The sequence below is a fragment of the Protopterus annectens genome, chromosome 3.part1 (assembly GCF_019279795.1).
Source record: "Protopterus annectens isolate FY-2018-M chromosome 3.part1, PAN1.0, whole genome shotgun sequence".
In the NCBI taxonomy this organism is placed as follows: domain Eukaryota; kingdom Metazoa; phylum Chordata; order Ceratodontiformes; family Protopteridae; genus Protopterus; species Protopterus annectens.
Window position 1 is genome coordinate 1,371,725,814 of NC_056732.1, and position 13,942 is coordinate 1,371,739,755.

The window sequence follows — 13,942 nt, forward strand, 5'->3', positions numbered from 1 at the left end:
CACCAGGGTTAGATGGGTTAATTCCTGAAATATACAAAATCCTTCCTGATAATACCTTAAAAATACTACTAAACACATTTTTGGGAAATCAAAAATACTTATAATATCCCACCATCATGGAGATAGTCATTAATCTCTCCCATACTTAAACCTGATAAAGATCCTACTTCCTGTTCCTCCTATAGGATAATCTCACTATTAAATATAGACTATAAGATTTTCATGAGCATAATCTCAAACAGAATCAATTCCATTATACCTAGCCTAATAGAAGAAGATCAGATGGGTTTTATTAAACACAGAAAAGTCCAAGATAATATAATAAGACTTCTGACTCTTATAGATTTAGCTAATAAAAATAAAAACAAATTAACAATAATGAGTCTAGACATAAACAAAGCATTTGATTCACTGAGTTGGTCCTATCTATTTAAAGCTTTACAACACTATAAATTTTCTCTAAATTTTATAAAATTAATTCAAAACCTTTATGAAGACTATGTTTCTTTTGTAAAGATAGGCTCTTTCTTATCCCCCTCATTTAAACTTACAAAAGGAACAAAACAAAGTTGCCCTCTTATACCTTTAATTTTTGCTCTAGCTATAGAACCACTAGCCAACTATATTTGAAATAATGTTCACATTAAAGGCTATAATTTAAATAGTAACATATTTCCAAAGATTCAGCTATTTGCGGATGATTTGTTACTAACTAGTGGAGACATTGATACATATTTAGATCAGCTACTTAACACTTTAGATTCATTTAAAGGTTTATTTGGACTAAAATTTAATCATAACAAGACCCAGACTTTGTTAATAAATAAAAAATAACTATGAAAATGAAAAGTTATAAATGGTTTAACTGGGACAATACACAAATTAAATACCTGGATGTTCAAATTAATTCCACTCTTAAGAAAACAATTACTACAAACTATAATATCTTAACAAATCTAATTATTAATCTCACAGATAATTGGAACAAACTTTATTTTACTTTTGAGGACAGACTAATGCTAATTAAAATGATAGTGTTACCTAAAATTCTTTAATCATTCCCCCAACCAAAAAAATATTAAAAAAGTAATAACGTATTAAAATTTCTATGGTATCCTCAAAAACCCAGAATATCTTTACAAAGACATGTGGCAAATTGGGAAGAAGGAGGTATTAGTTTTCCTAATATTGAATATTATGTAAATGCTTCTATTTTTAATATAATCCTTTTATGGTTAAACCCCTCATATAATTCATATTAGAAACTATTACATGAAAAAATTTTATTAAACAATAATAGAACGTTAATTGACCCTCTAACTACAGTACACCAAAATGCCTTTATTTGGACTTTAAAAATATACATACAAGATAAGCAGAAGTTAAAATATTGCTCCTTTATCAGTCTAATAATAGCAAATTTCATGAAAATCAACCAATCTAACTAGTCAATTAAAAACTTATTAATATACATTTTTGCTATTGCTTATACTAATGAATGTTTAATATCTTTTGATAAAAATAAAATGCTTGAATTTAAAAATAATAACTTAATATACTGGAACCAATTCTTATCCAGTAATGGAATTTATTCAGCTAACCAACTGATTACTAGATAGAGCCTACATAATAATAACTGGATAGACATACAAACCTGCAGAGAATTTATATATAACAAAACTATATTTTCCTTACAAACCCATGCAAACAACATACCTAAAACACTAGAACTTTTGACTAATATAATTGATTTTTCTTTGAAAGGCACCTCATTTATATCCCTAATATATAAAGTCATTAGATCTGATAATAATTCCACAAATGCTTCTTTTTGGGAATACTCCACCAAAATAAATAATGGAGAATTTACTACTAAAAACAAGAAATTACCTCTAAAATCAGTACAAAAAACAACAATTTCTCCTTACTGGAAAATATACACATTGAAATTCCTCCACAGGCATTATTATACACCTCAAAGAATTGCAAATATGTACAAAACAAATTATATGAAATGTTGGAGGTGTAAAGCTACAGAAGCTGACTGGTTTCATATGATTGTTGCATGTAATGTTATCCCAATTTTGGAAGGAATTTGAATGTTTCTGTAAGGCCTTATGGAATGATAATTGTGAAATTTCAAGTTCACTCATTTTATTTAATGTACCAGTACCAGAAATCATACCCAGATCTCAAACACACCTTCTTTGGTCAATACTTGCAGTAGCAAGAAAGGTTGTGACAAAAAATTGGAAAACTAACTCTCCTATATCTTTCAGAAATTAATTTATTTATTTAGCCAGGACCTTATGTGAAAAAGAAATATCTAGTTTAAAAATGAATACAAAGAATTTAACACACAAATTAATTGCTTGGGAAAAGTTACAATCATTACTAAAAAGTATTAGATGATTTCCTGAAGGTATATAGAAGTATTTCCTTGTTATGGACTTTGTAAATAATTTGTTTCAGTTTTGAGTGTAAATATGTTATTACTGTTATTATTCTTGTTATAAAAAAAATAAAAAAAACATTTTTGGAAAAAAAAAAGAATACTCTGTTCTATTTAGTATGCATTGTATTTTCAAACTACTGCTAGCATGATTATTAGCTTGAATAGAAGTAGTAGGTGTGCTGGCATAGCTTAGTTAGATTTTTGGCATCCATGTAAAGGAGTATGTTATTGAGAAACAAAGTCTGTAAAAATAACTGCGCAGATGGCAGCTGGAAGGACATCAGTGAAGTAAAGAGATGTAATGTCAAGCAAGATAAAGTTGGAACATCAGATAGTGCTGGAACACCACGTTTCAGATAATGCAAGACTGAGTTTCCATGGATCATCAAACTACAAAGAACCAAGGACAAGGGAACAAAGGAAAACTGTTATACAAAGAAAGAACTGTTTTACATCAGACTTTGAGAACTGTGCATAAACAAGCTTAGAGAGCTGACAGCATTTGTGTTACATGCTTGTAAATCTGAAAAGAAAAATGTGATGGTAAAGCATATTAACTGAAACAGTTATCTTCGTGTTTTTATTGTACTCAGTACAATACAGTAATAAGACTAGTTGATTACAATAAGTAGTTAAATATACTTTGGTATGCTTGCATGTAAATGCAAGTAACAGCAAGAAACCAACAGGAAGGCGTGCATAGAATTATTCACAAATACCTAACTGAAAAGTAATATTTGTATTTAAAAATATTCCTGCTTTATAAAATACAGGTAACATCTCACAAAAATAATGGCATTTATTCTATTTTGAAATATATATTTTTGACTGAAATGATACAACAGATTCTAATAGATCGAAACATCCATAAAAAAGAAAAGCATTTGTAAGCCAAGGAAGACTGACCAACTGTAATTCACAATACAACTTACTCATACATGGTAGTCTTAGAACATATAATGAACAAGTCAGAAGAAATGGCTACCTAAGGTAAAATTATCTCCAACTGGCAGACAAAAATGCTGAAGGACTGGAGCCATTAGGTGAAAACAAGAGTTTACAGTACAGGAAAAATGGAACATCTTAACAGAAGATTTTTCCCAAGAATCAATGAATCATGGAAGTGTTTTACTATTCTATTTTGGGCCCAGTGTTATGAGGTATCAGATCTTAAAAAGTTAATATGACTCAAAAGAGAATACAGCACTTTTGCTTCCAAAGTGAACAGAAACTTCTTTGGATCAGTAATATTTTTAAAAGAATATTGCACAAAATGTGTGCTCCTGGAGACAAAAAAATGGAATGTCTGTTAAGAACCAGATTAATGAAAGTCAAGTACAAAATAAATGGCCGGGAAAAGGTGCCCTAGGCAAGATTAAGCATTGGTTTGTGAGTTTTTCGTTTTGTCAAAGATTAAGCAAAAGCTAAATGACAAAAGTGGAGGGGATATATTTTCCTATTCATTGCTTTTCCTTGTGGTTTAAGTTAATCTGGTTTTTAATATGCTTCTCTTTTTCAATTTGCAGCTACACACATTTTGTTTGGTACTCCATTAGCAATATTACTAATCTGTGAAAAATTCTGTTCCCTTCATTTGGAAAGGAAAGCACTGAAGGCACTGTTGATTAACAGTAACTTGTACAGCTCTAATATCCCCTCACATTGGTCTGATGTCAAATAGGAAAAAAAATCCTACAGTGATTGGTTGATTGTTGGGAACAATCTTCCTATAGAATATCCCCCTCTTCCTGTGCCAATCCTCTAGAATTTTCATTTACCAGTTGGAGCTCTTATACTACCCGCTCTTTCTTCTGATTTGTTCATTATATATTCTAATACCTCCTTGTAGGACTACCCAGAACAGTGCTGTGAATTGTGATTGATCAATCTTCTTTGGATTACAAATAATGACCATTTTTATGGATACTTTAACCTATCAGAATATCTTATATAATTTAAAATTTAAAAGAATATATTTCCAATTTGAGCAAATTACAATTATAGGTAGACCTCTCTCTGTCCAACAGCCGCATTGAACAGGAATTTTTTTTAAACACAAACATTACTTTGTAATTAACTATTTGGATCTGATTCTGATGATGATTAATAAAAGTATGTCAGCATTCTTCCATGATTTGTTTGTATTTTGAAATGCTTTCTTTTATATGCTGCTCCTTTATCTGTAGCATTAATTCAGCAACTCCCTTATCTGGCCGTATGGTACCTTTTCATAATTACTGAAGACTCTTTCTCTCTCTCTCAACTCTGTCAACAAACTCATAAATCTCTGTATCTATGAAAGTGGAGGCACTAATAGTTTATATCCTGTCTTCATGAGATCTTACAATATGTTCTCATTTATTTATTGTTTGTTTGTTTATTTGTTTGATAACCACATGGATGGACTGATGCAAGACTCTGTTCAGCCACTACCTGGGCCATATGGTGCAACAACAAACAGTGAAAACATAATATAGTCAAATCCACACATATATCACATTTTTCAGTTAGTCTCTTATAAAACCTTCTCTAGACTACAAAAATATTCTGCCTTCATTGAAAAGTAAATCCTGTTCTACAAACGGTTTCTGTTTCATGTCCTTCTTTCTCTTCTGTAAGTGCTTGTATCCACATCTTGGCTTAAGCACTGCATGTTCTGTTGTGGATTTGCATTCCTAGATTTACATATGCAGCTACACATGGCCTGTGTATGAAGGTGATGTTACATGAAGGGAGAAATACCCATTCAACAAAACCTTCAGACCATCAGCCCTACTGATGCTCTCATGTGATAATCAGGAACAATAGAAATGAGCAACTATGGCTAATTCCACAGTTCTGATAGCATGTACAGAGCAGCAAGACTGTGTATGGTATGCCTATACACTGGTAATGCATTTAGTTACTAATGTGCCACAGCAGTGCCAGGCAAGTTCAAGTACAGTCCAAACAGTCCCACTATGTGGTGCTTTGTGCCAATAAGTGCAATGAAGTCCAGCATTTTGGGGAAGCGCAGTATATGAATATTACCCACGACATTCTGTGAAGTGTAGTATATGAATATTACCCACGACATTCTGTGAAGTGCACTATATGAATATTACCCATGACATTCTGTGCAGTGCAGTATATGAATATTACCCACGACATTCTGTGAAGTACAGTATATGAATAGTACCCATGACATTCTGTGAAGTGTAGTATATGAATATTACCCACGACATTCTGTGAAGTGCAGTATATGAATAGTACCCATGACATTCTGTGAAGTGTAGTATATGAATATTACCCACGACATTCTGTGAAGTGCTGTATATGAATAGTACCCATGACATTTTGTGAAGTGCAGTATATGAATATTACCCACAACATTCTGGGAAGTGCTGCATATGAATATTACCCATGACATTCTGTGCAGTGCAGTATATGAATATTGCCCACGACATTCTGTGAAGTACAGTATATGAATAGTACCCATGACACTCTGTGAAGTGCAGTATATGCTTATTACCCACAACATTCTGTGAAATGCAATATATGAATATTGGCCACAACATTCTGTGATTTGCAGTATATGAATATTATCCATGACATTCTGTGAAATGCAGTGTATGAATATCACCCACGACATTCTGTGAAGTGCAGAATATAAATATTACCCATGACATTCCATGAAGTGCCATATATGAATATTACCCATGACATTCTGTGAAGTCACATTCAGTCATCCCCAAAGCCACCTGCATTCAATATGCAGATGACTCTACCCTGATCTGTTCCGATGTCTCTCTCCATAATCTCCAATTAGTCACCCAACACTGCTTTGCTGCAGTTGAAAAATGGTTCTCTGAACAGAAACTCATCCTAAATCCAACAAAAACTAAATTACTACTAATTTTCCCCTCCTTATCAACTCCCTTAGGGCAACACCCTCCACATTCTAACAATAGGACCTTTCATGTTCAATCCACTAACTGCACCATCATCGAGCCTCTCTCCCACACCAAACTTCTAGGTGTTACTATTGATCACAAGCTCAAATTTGATATACACATTAGTCAAACCATTAAGTCAGTAAACAAGAAACTGGGTTCCATGTACAGAATTAAGAACTTTCTCACTCCTAACACCAAATTAACCATTGCACGTACACATCTTCTCTCCACCCTACTGTATGCCTCTCCGGTACTATCCTTCCTCAATAAAAATGAGCTTAAGAAACTCTCTGTTGCTTATAACCATATTGCCAAATTTGTAACAGGAGTACCTTATCGTACTCATCACTGCCTTAACCTAAAAAAACTTGACTGGTTAGAACTGCCTAATCTTCTCAAACTTACCCAACTTACTGAAGCATTTAAAATAATTAAGGAACCCGACAAAACCCCCTCACTGAATAAACTCTTGACCCCCTACTCCAATCTCAACTGCCTTCGATCTTCAAATAGTGTCCTGGTACAAACCACGAAATCTAATAATTCGGGAGGTGATGCTCTTTATGCCAACTCTATTGGAAAACTATGGAATTCCCTTCCTAATAACCTAAGACTTATTACCTCTCTCAGTCATTTCAAAACAAATCTTAAACTATTCTTCAAGGCACATTGGCTATGTCTTTGTGCCAATCCTGACTAATCCTAAAAGTTTCTTAAATATTTCTGTTACTTACATACCATGGAGTTGTGAAATTTATTTGTATGTATATTTTGTGTCTCTCTCTATTATGTAATTAATAATTTACCTCGATGTAAAACTATGTGTTGTTTTTATTGTGGAGCTTTTCTCCCCGGGTCTCTGCTGAAAATGGATATGTGTCCAGTTAGACTAACCCGGTCAACAAATGTAAAATAAAATAAAATAAAATAAATAAAATAAAGTGCACTATATGAAGATTATCCATGACATTCTGTGAATTGCAGTATATGAATATTACCCATGACATCCCATGAAGTACACTTTATGAATATTACCCACAACATACCATGAAGTGCAGTACATGAATATTACCCATGACATTCTGTGAAATGCAGTATATGAATATTACCCATGACAGTCTGTGAAGTGCAGTTTCTGACTATTATCCATGATATAGTTGAAATCAGATAGCCACTGTTATCGCTATTACTGTCAGGAAAAAATGAGAAGTATAGGGCAATCTGAAAGAAGAAAAGAACAAGCCGGCGGCTACACCTAAGGGCAATAAATAGGACAGCAGCAGCTGGGTGGGAAAGTAGGGTACAATTTTGGGGAGATAGAACCCCTTTAATTTATGTAAAGAGAGAAGGAGTGAAGTATGTGGTATATAAGGAATGAGTGACTATAGAAAGAGAGGTTAGGATAGTGTGCAGTGAGAAACAAGGAAACACAGAACAGTACAGACAAATAGGGATGATTTTGTTCAAACAAGGATTGAGTGATAAGGATGGGACACATACAAACATACAGAGGGTGGACAGATGGTGATGGAGAGGTATGTTGCAGAACTCAGTCAGAAATGGGGTCACACCACTGAGAGGGGCACAGGATGAGTGTAAGGGCATCCCAGAGGCTACCTATCCAGCACCATCACCACCTGACAATCCTATATAGGTATTGACAAATGGTGTTGGACCCTCCAGTGAACTAGTGATAGGGACCTAAACCTCCAAAGAATTTCAGATTGACCACAGGAAAGCCACCATCTGGCCAAGACGATGGCCAGACTGACACTCCAGTGCAACTTCTCCACAATCTCAACCATCTGCTGCAGATGTGGTGGGAAATGGGTAGCCACTTGAGTAGAATCTTTACCCCTCCCCTGTAGGCACTGCATCCCACCATTTTCAAACATACCACGAGCTGCAACAGAGAGAGGTGGCATTGAAGGTGCCTGGACCTGCCAGTCTTTGTCATTGTCATCAAAGCAAAGGCACACTTAGGAAAAGTGCCATAAGTGTGACATGTCACTGGAACATACTAAACTCTAAGTCAGATGATAATGATGCATACACCATCTTTCAGTTAGCTATTCCTACTTCTTGTGACTCTCCAAAGTATTGAGATGTATTTCCTGAAAGGTAAACTGCACACATTGTTAGACTTCCTTGAGAATTATGCATTTAGCTTAAAGTTTAAAAAAAATCAGACTAGTTATACATTTCTGATCCTCACTTCACCTTTCTATTCTTGCCGACTCGCAGCACAGTAATACTTCAGGTTGTCATAGCAATGCCAGCCTTGTTTTCCAGACTGCTAGATACTTGTTGCCTTATTTAATGTAAGTCTGGGGTTATGCCGGGCATCCTCTTTTTTTCTGTTTCTTTGTGCCCTTGTGCCTGATGACTTTTAAGGCCACCCCGATGGGACTTGGCCTATTCATTCCCTTGTATGATGGATGCTTCCTCTGTACCATATGAAGGCAAGAGGTACTGAGGGGAAGGCATCATATATCCAACCGTGAGTTGCATGTGCCCTTGTCAGCATCCTGACAACTGAGGGCATATGTTATGGCCCAATACTGGTAGTGACACAAATGAATGCATCACCACAGGGACCCCCCCATGGTTCTTGGCTGCATTCATGCATGCTCTACTGCATGCAGCAGCAAGGGCTACCAACACTGGCATGGGTGGCTATAGCCCACATCCTCCCTGCACTGCTTTTTTGCTATGGGAAAGCCTCTACTTACCCTAGACCATTAATAGCCAGCCTGGAACTGCAAGCACCGTTTATCCTTCCTTGCAAACTCCATCTGGAGCCCAAGAGACTACTTGAATATGAATCTCCTAGGCTGTAGTTAGGGCTTTACCCCTGTATGCCACAGAGCTGACTAGGCATGCACATTTTTGAATGGTAGATAATAGAGTCTCAGAAGCTGTTGCCTAAAATGAGCGAGTATAAAATAAAGAAATATATTAATTTCCTTTGTGCATCATGTAGCAGCCCCATGTCTGTGTTACCAGCCATCTCTGCGTCACAGGATGGCAAATGCTGAATGTTATACCAGTATGTTAGGAACTTGCATAAATATACTATTATTGGATTCTTTATTATTGTTCATTTTCAGTAAATTCACTGAAACATGAGTTTAAAGCAAGACATTTATTGTTCAGAATATAATGGCAGCAAGTTGATATTGAACATAAAGTGAAAACATGTAAAATCTAAATCTAGCAGACTTAAGTACATGAAACAAACCACCAACTTACTCACTCAGTATCTTCTGGAAAATACCTTTCAATCATAAATCATATCCTTAACTGACAGCAGAATAGTGCAGTCTTCATTCAGATCCTGTTGATGCTGTTACATCTCTGCATATTGTTATATACGGCTGTGCTTTCCCACGATCTTATGTTTATAGTGATTTTACTTACACAAACAAGGCATTTATTATGGAACTTGTTATACAGCAAGGACAAATTATAAGGCCATATTATTCATGTTTCTAACTGCCTCTCTCAGACAATCAGTTTCCTATAATACTCCTGTGTTTTATAACAAAGAACTATTGAGGTCAATTTAAACTTGCAACATACAGCTGTTGAACCTATGCCTCACAGAATACAAACATTTCTCATCTGAAATACAGTATTCCATTCTGACAGTCGTAATGTCTGAAATAATTCTTCTAGAGAAAATCCATTCTGACACTTATATTTTTAATACTTTAAATATACTTAACATATGCAAAGAATCTCACACCACTCAAACATTCACTGCTCAGTTATACAGCATCTCTGCATGCATCTACCTCTTGCATTCTTCTTGAGAATTTGAGAACACAAAAACTTTGGCTCTAGATGATTGTCACTGTTGAAATGGCACCCCGGCCCCATGTGCAAAAATGGGAAAAAGAGGTTGTGGATGGATGGATGTGGATGGATAAGGCTTTAATGGGTGCGCTGCTCAGCATGAGTTTATTGTATGAAAGTAAAATTAAGAGATTCATAGACATGCATGATAGGAGGTCTCATTTGCCTATATAGTCTACAAAAATAAAGGGTTTTCATTTGCTTTATTTAGCTTGGCACTACCATTTTGGTAGTTTGTATTCACAAGGTATGCAATACTGTGAATGCCATTGAGAGTGTTAATAGCTGTAGATATATATGCTGTGCTGGGAAAGTGCCTATTTTCCATTCAGACAATTGCAGAGTATCAGGTGCATAATATCCCAGTAAACATTCTTCACAGGGGTATGTGTATGTGTAACGTAATGGTATATTGTATTTCATCTGTTTGCCTTTATGTTTTAGTGACCACAACAGCAGTTAACATTGTTGGGATTATCATGAAATATCAGTAGACTAGTTTATGTGCTATCCTCTGTCAAGAAGTCTTATGTGGTACTGTAGCACAATGTACAAGGTCTGCATATATGAGTAAGACCTGAATGTTGTGAATATTCTACTTAGGGACTAATGCACACCATATCAGCAAACTGTTTGCAGGCTATCCCACTGTGGGGGAATTATTACATGTTCATCAAAGCATATAAGACCTGCATATATTGTATGTTAAATTAAATAAAACCTAATGTAACCATTAAGGTAGCAGCCAAGTTAATTAAAACCCACCTTAACCACTGTCCTTTTGTAGCATTAAACTGTTCAACCTATCTGGCCCATAGAGATGTTCAGCCTTTTAACTCTCCTGTAGCCAGCCTTTTAGTACTTGGTATTATTAGGCAATGTAGCAACTGTAGTATGCTTACGGATAACTAAATATAAAGTAGATCAATGTAATAAACTGTTTGAGAAGTGTAAGTATCTAGCAAAGCTGGAGACCACCTTCTCACCCAAACAAATAATCAGTAAGCTTCACACAAGCTCACCCCCACCTCTGCATGTATGCATCATACTCATATGTGCTGACAATGTTAAAACATCGCACCTTAAGCCTCATAGAATCAGGACAAACAAGCCTCCTCAGCTCCAAACCAAAGCCACAACACCACTACTGTCATCCAGCACACATAATATGGTCATTTAGTACAGGGAGTCAAAAAGGTGCAGATCTTAAACCATCTACTATAATTAAAAGTGCACACATAAATGTAAATGTGTTAATAAATGATGACTCCATTGCTAAGCACACATATTTTACTCTGACCAGACTGGATAAGGAGAGAGTAAGAGACAGTTGTCTTTTTGATGTCAGAACTGTGATATTACAGTGGCTCTAAAATTCCTCAAATCAGACAAATATGACTAAGACCAGGTAGTGAATGGCTCATATGGGTGTGAATGATTTGAGATGTTCAACTTAGAAGAGCATACAGAGAAACATGATAGCGCTTGCTATGCATATGTCCAGGACATACAAAACTCTGGCCTTCATTTGAATTATATTATTACACAGAATGATGTCCATATTCAAAGATAAGATAATTGACTTCAACAAATAAATGATGTCATTCTAATGGGATCCAGCATGTGTCAACTTCAGACAAGATCATTGATAGACCTACTTGCTTTGCAAGGGATGGCTTACATCTTTTGTGTCATGTCTTCTTCATACTAGCTAAAGCCATTTTGGCCCATAAAATTCCCATCTTCTGGGCATCTCATCATAGAAAAAATATCTTGCAATATCTCAATCCTGACTATATCAAGGTTGCTCTCCTCAATGCCATAAGTCTAAATAGCATGCTACTTGATCTTGAAGCTCTCCTATAACATGAACACACCAGTGGTTGTATAGTAACAAAGATGTGGTTTCAGCACAGTGATAGCACTCACTCTACACCATCAGTCAGTACCTGTCACATTTTCAGATGCATGAGTAGTTACAGGGATGTATCAGTATTTTTGTCAGAGACCCTATCATCTCAAGATACATTCCCCATAATTCTCAAACAGAACTTAATGAAGTCCAACTTACCTTAAACAAGATAAATTAATAACCTGCTTTTTCCACATGTCCTGATGACCTTGACATATTCTAAATGTGCTAGCTGAGTTGTCCATAAACTGCAATACTTTAATGAGGAAGATTTCAACTATACAGCTATTAATTGGAAGACATAATCCACTAATGGTAGGCATTCCTAGTGGTTCCTTGACCCAATAAATGCAAACTCTCTGGCACAAAAAGCCAGTTTAACCACCAGGGCTCCTAATATTGTCGATGTGGTCCTAGCAAGCAGACCTTTCTGCACTCTATCTACTGTACTACATTGCCCATCAAAGCTGGTAATAAATCAGTTGTCTTTTCTGTAAAAAACACAAACACCTCCTTAGCAAAAACTTCTGAGTTAAGGACTTAAAACTCAGTCTCTTAAAACTCCACAATGGCCTTTCAAATTTTCCAGTCCCATGCAGCCACAGCTGCCACCTATGCCTCCACAATTTACTCATATTACTAAGATCTACAGACCAAGTAGTCCACGGTGGAATCAAACTTAATGGAAATTGTAAATATAAACCACTTTGGTGATCTACCTACTAAAGAAACTACAATAAAAGAAAAAACATACTAAACACCTATGATACATTGCAATCACCCCACCTAAAGGACTCCATGAAGAAACTCAACAGAGAGCTAAAAATTACCATTAGAAAGGTCAAAGCCAAACACAAACAGAAATAGCAGCAGACCCTCCACTATGCCAGGAAAATAAGAAATTAACACCCAATGGAGCTATGAGCAAATCCTCAATGACAATGCCCATTTTGACCAAAAATATATTGCAAACATAACAGCAGATAAATCTAGTGCAAATTTCATACTAGCTACAGCCACACTTTCCTAAGTACCAACTTCCTCCAATGACTACCATGGAACAAGTCAGAACTGCCCTCTCCAAAGCCAGCAATAACAAGGCTATGGACCCCAATAATATTTCTTGATTCCTAATCAAAGTGTCAATTTTGCCCTATCATAACCCCTTCTGAAATTTTTCAACCTAAACCTCTTCACTGGTTATATCTCTGAAGTGTGCAAAATGGCCATTATAAGACCCTTACACAAAGACAACTCTACTTCAAACCCAGTAACTGCAGATCAATTAACCTAACTAATTTAATTTGCAGAGCCATGCAAAGCATCATATCAAACTTTCAAATTTAAATATTCAAAACCATATTGCACTGAACCTTCACAAATTTGGCTTATTCAATGGTAAGTCATGCCTACTCAACATAGTAAGCTTCTTTAAAACAATCATATAGTGGGCATACAGTTCACATAGTATACCTTGATCTGGCCTTTGATATGATTCCTCATGCTAATATTGTCAACAAGCCCAAAGGCATAAGCATAATCCCTTACACTATAAGGTGGATAGCAAACAGGTTATCAGACAGAGAACACACAGTTAAGCTAGCTGGAGTCACTTCAGAAAGTAAAGAGGTGATCAGTAGTGTTTCTCACAGGTCTGTACTTGGCATCTCCTATTCAGTATCAAATTATCTGTCCTTCAAGCCAATAGCCATCATATGGCTATCTAAATTTTCTGGTGATTCCAAGCTAGGTATTGCTGTTCGTTCATCTTTGGTTACCACT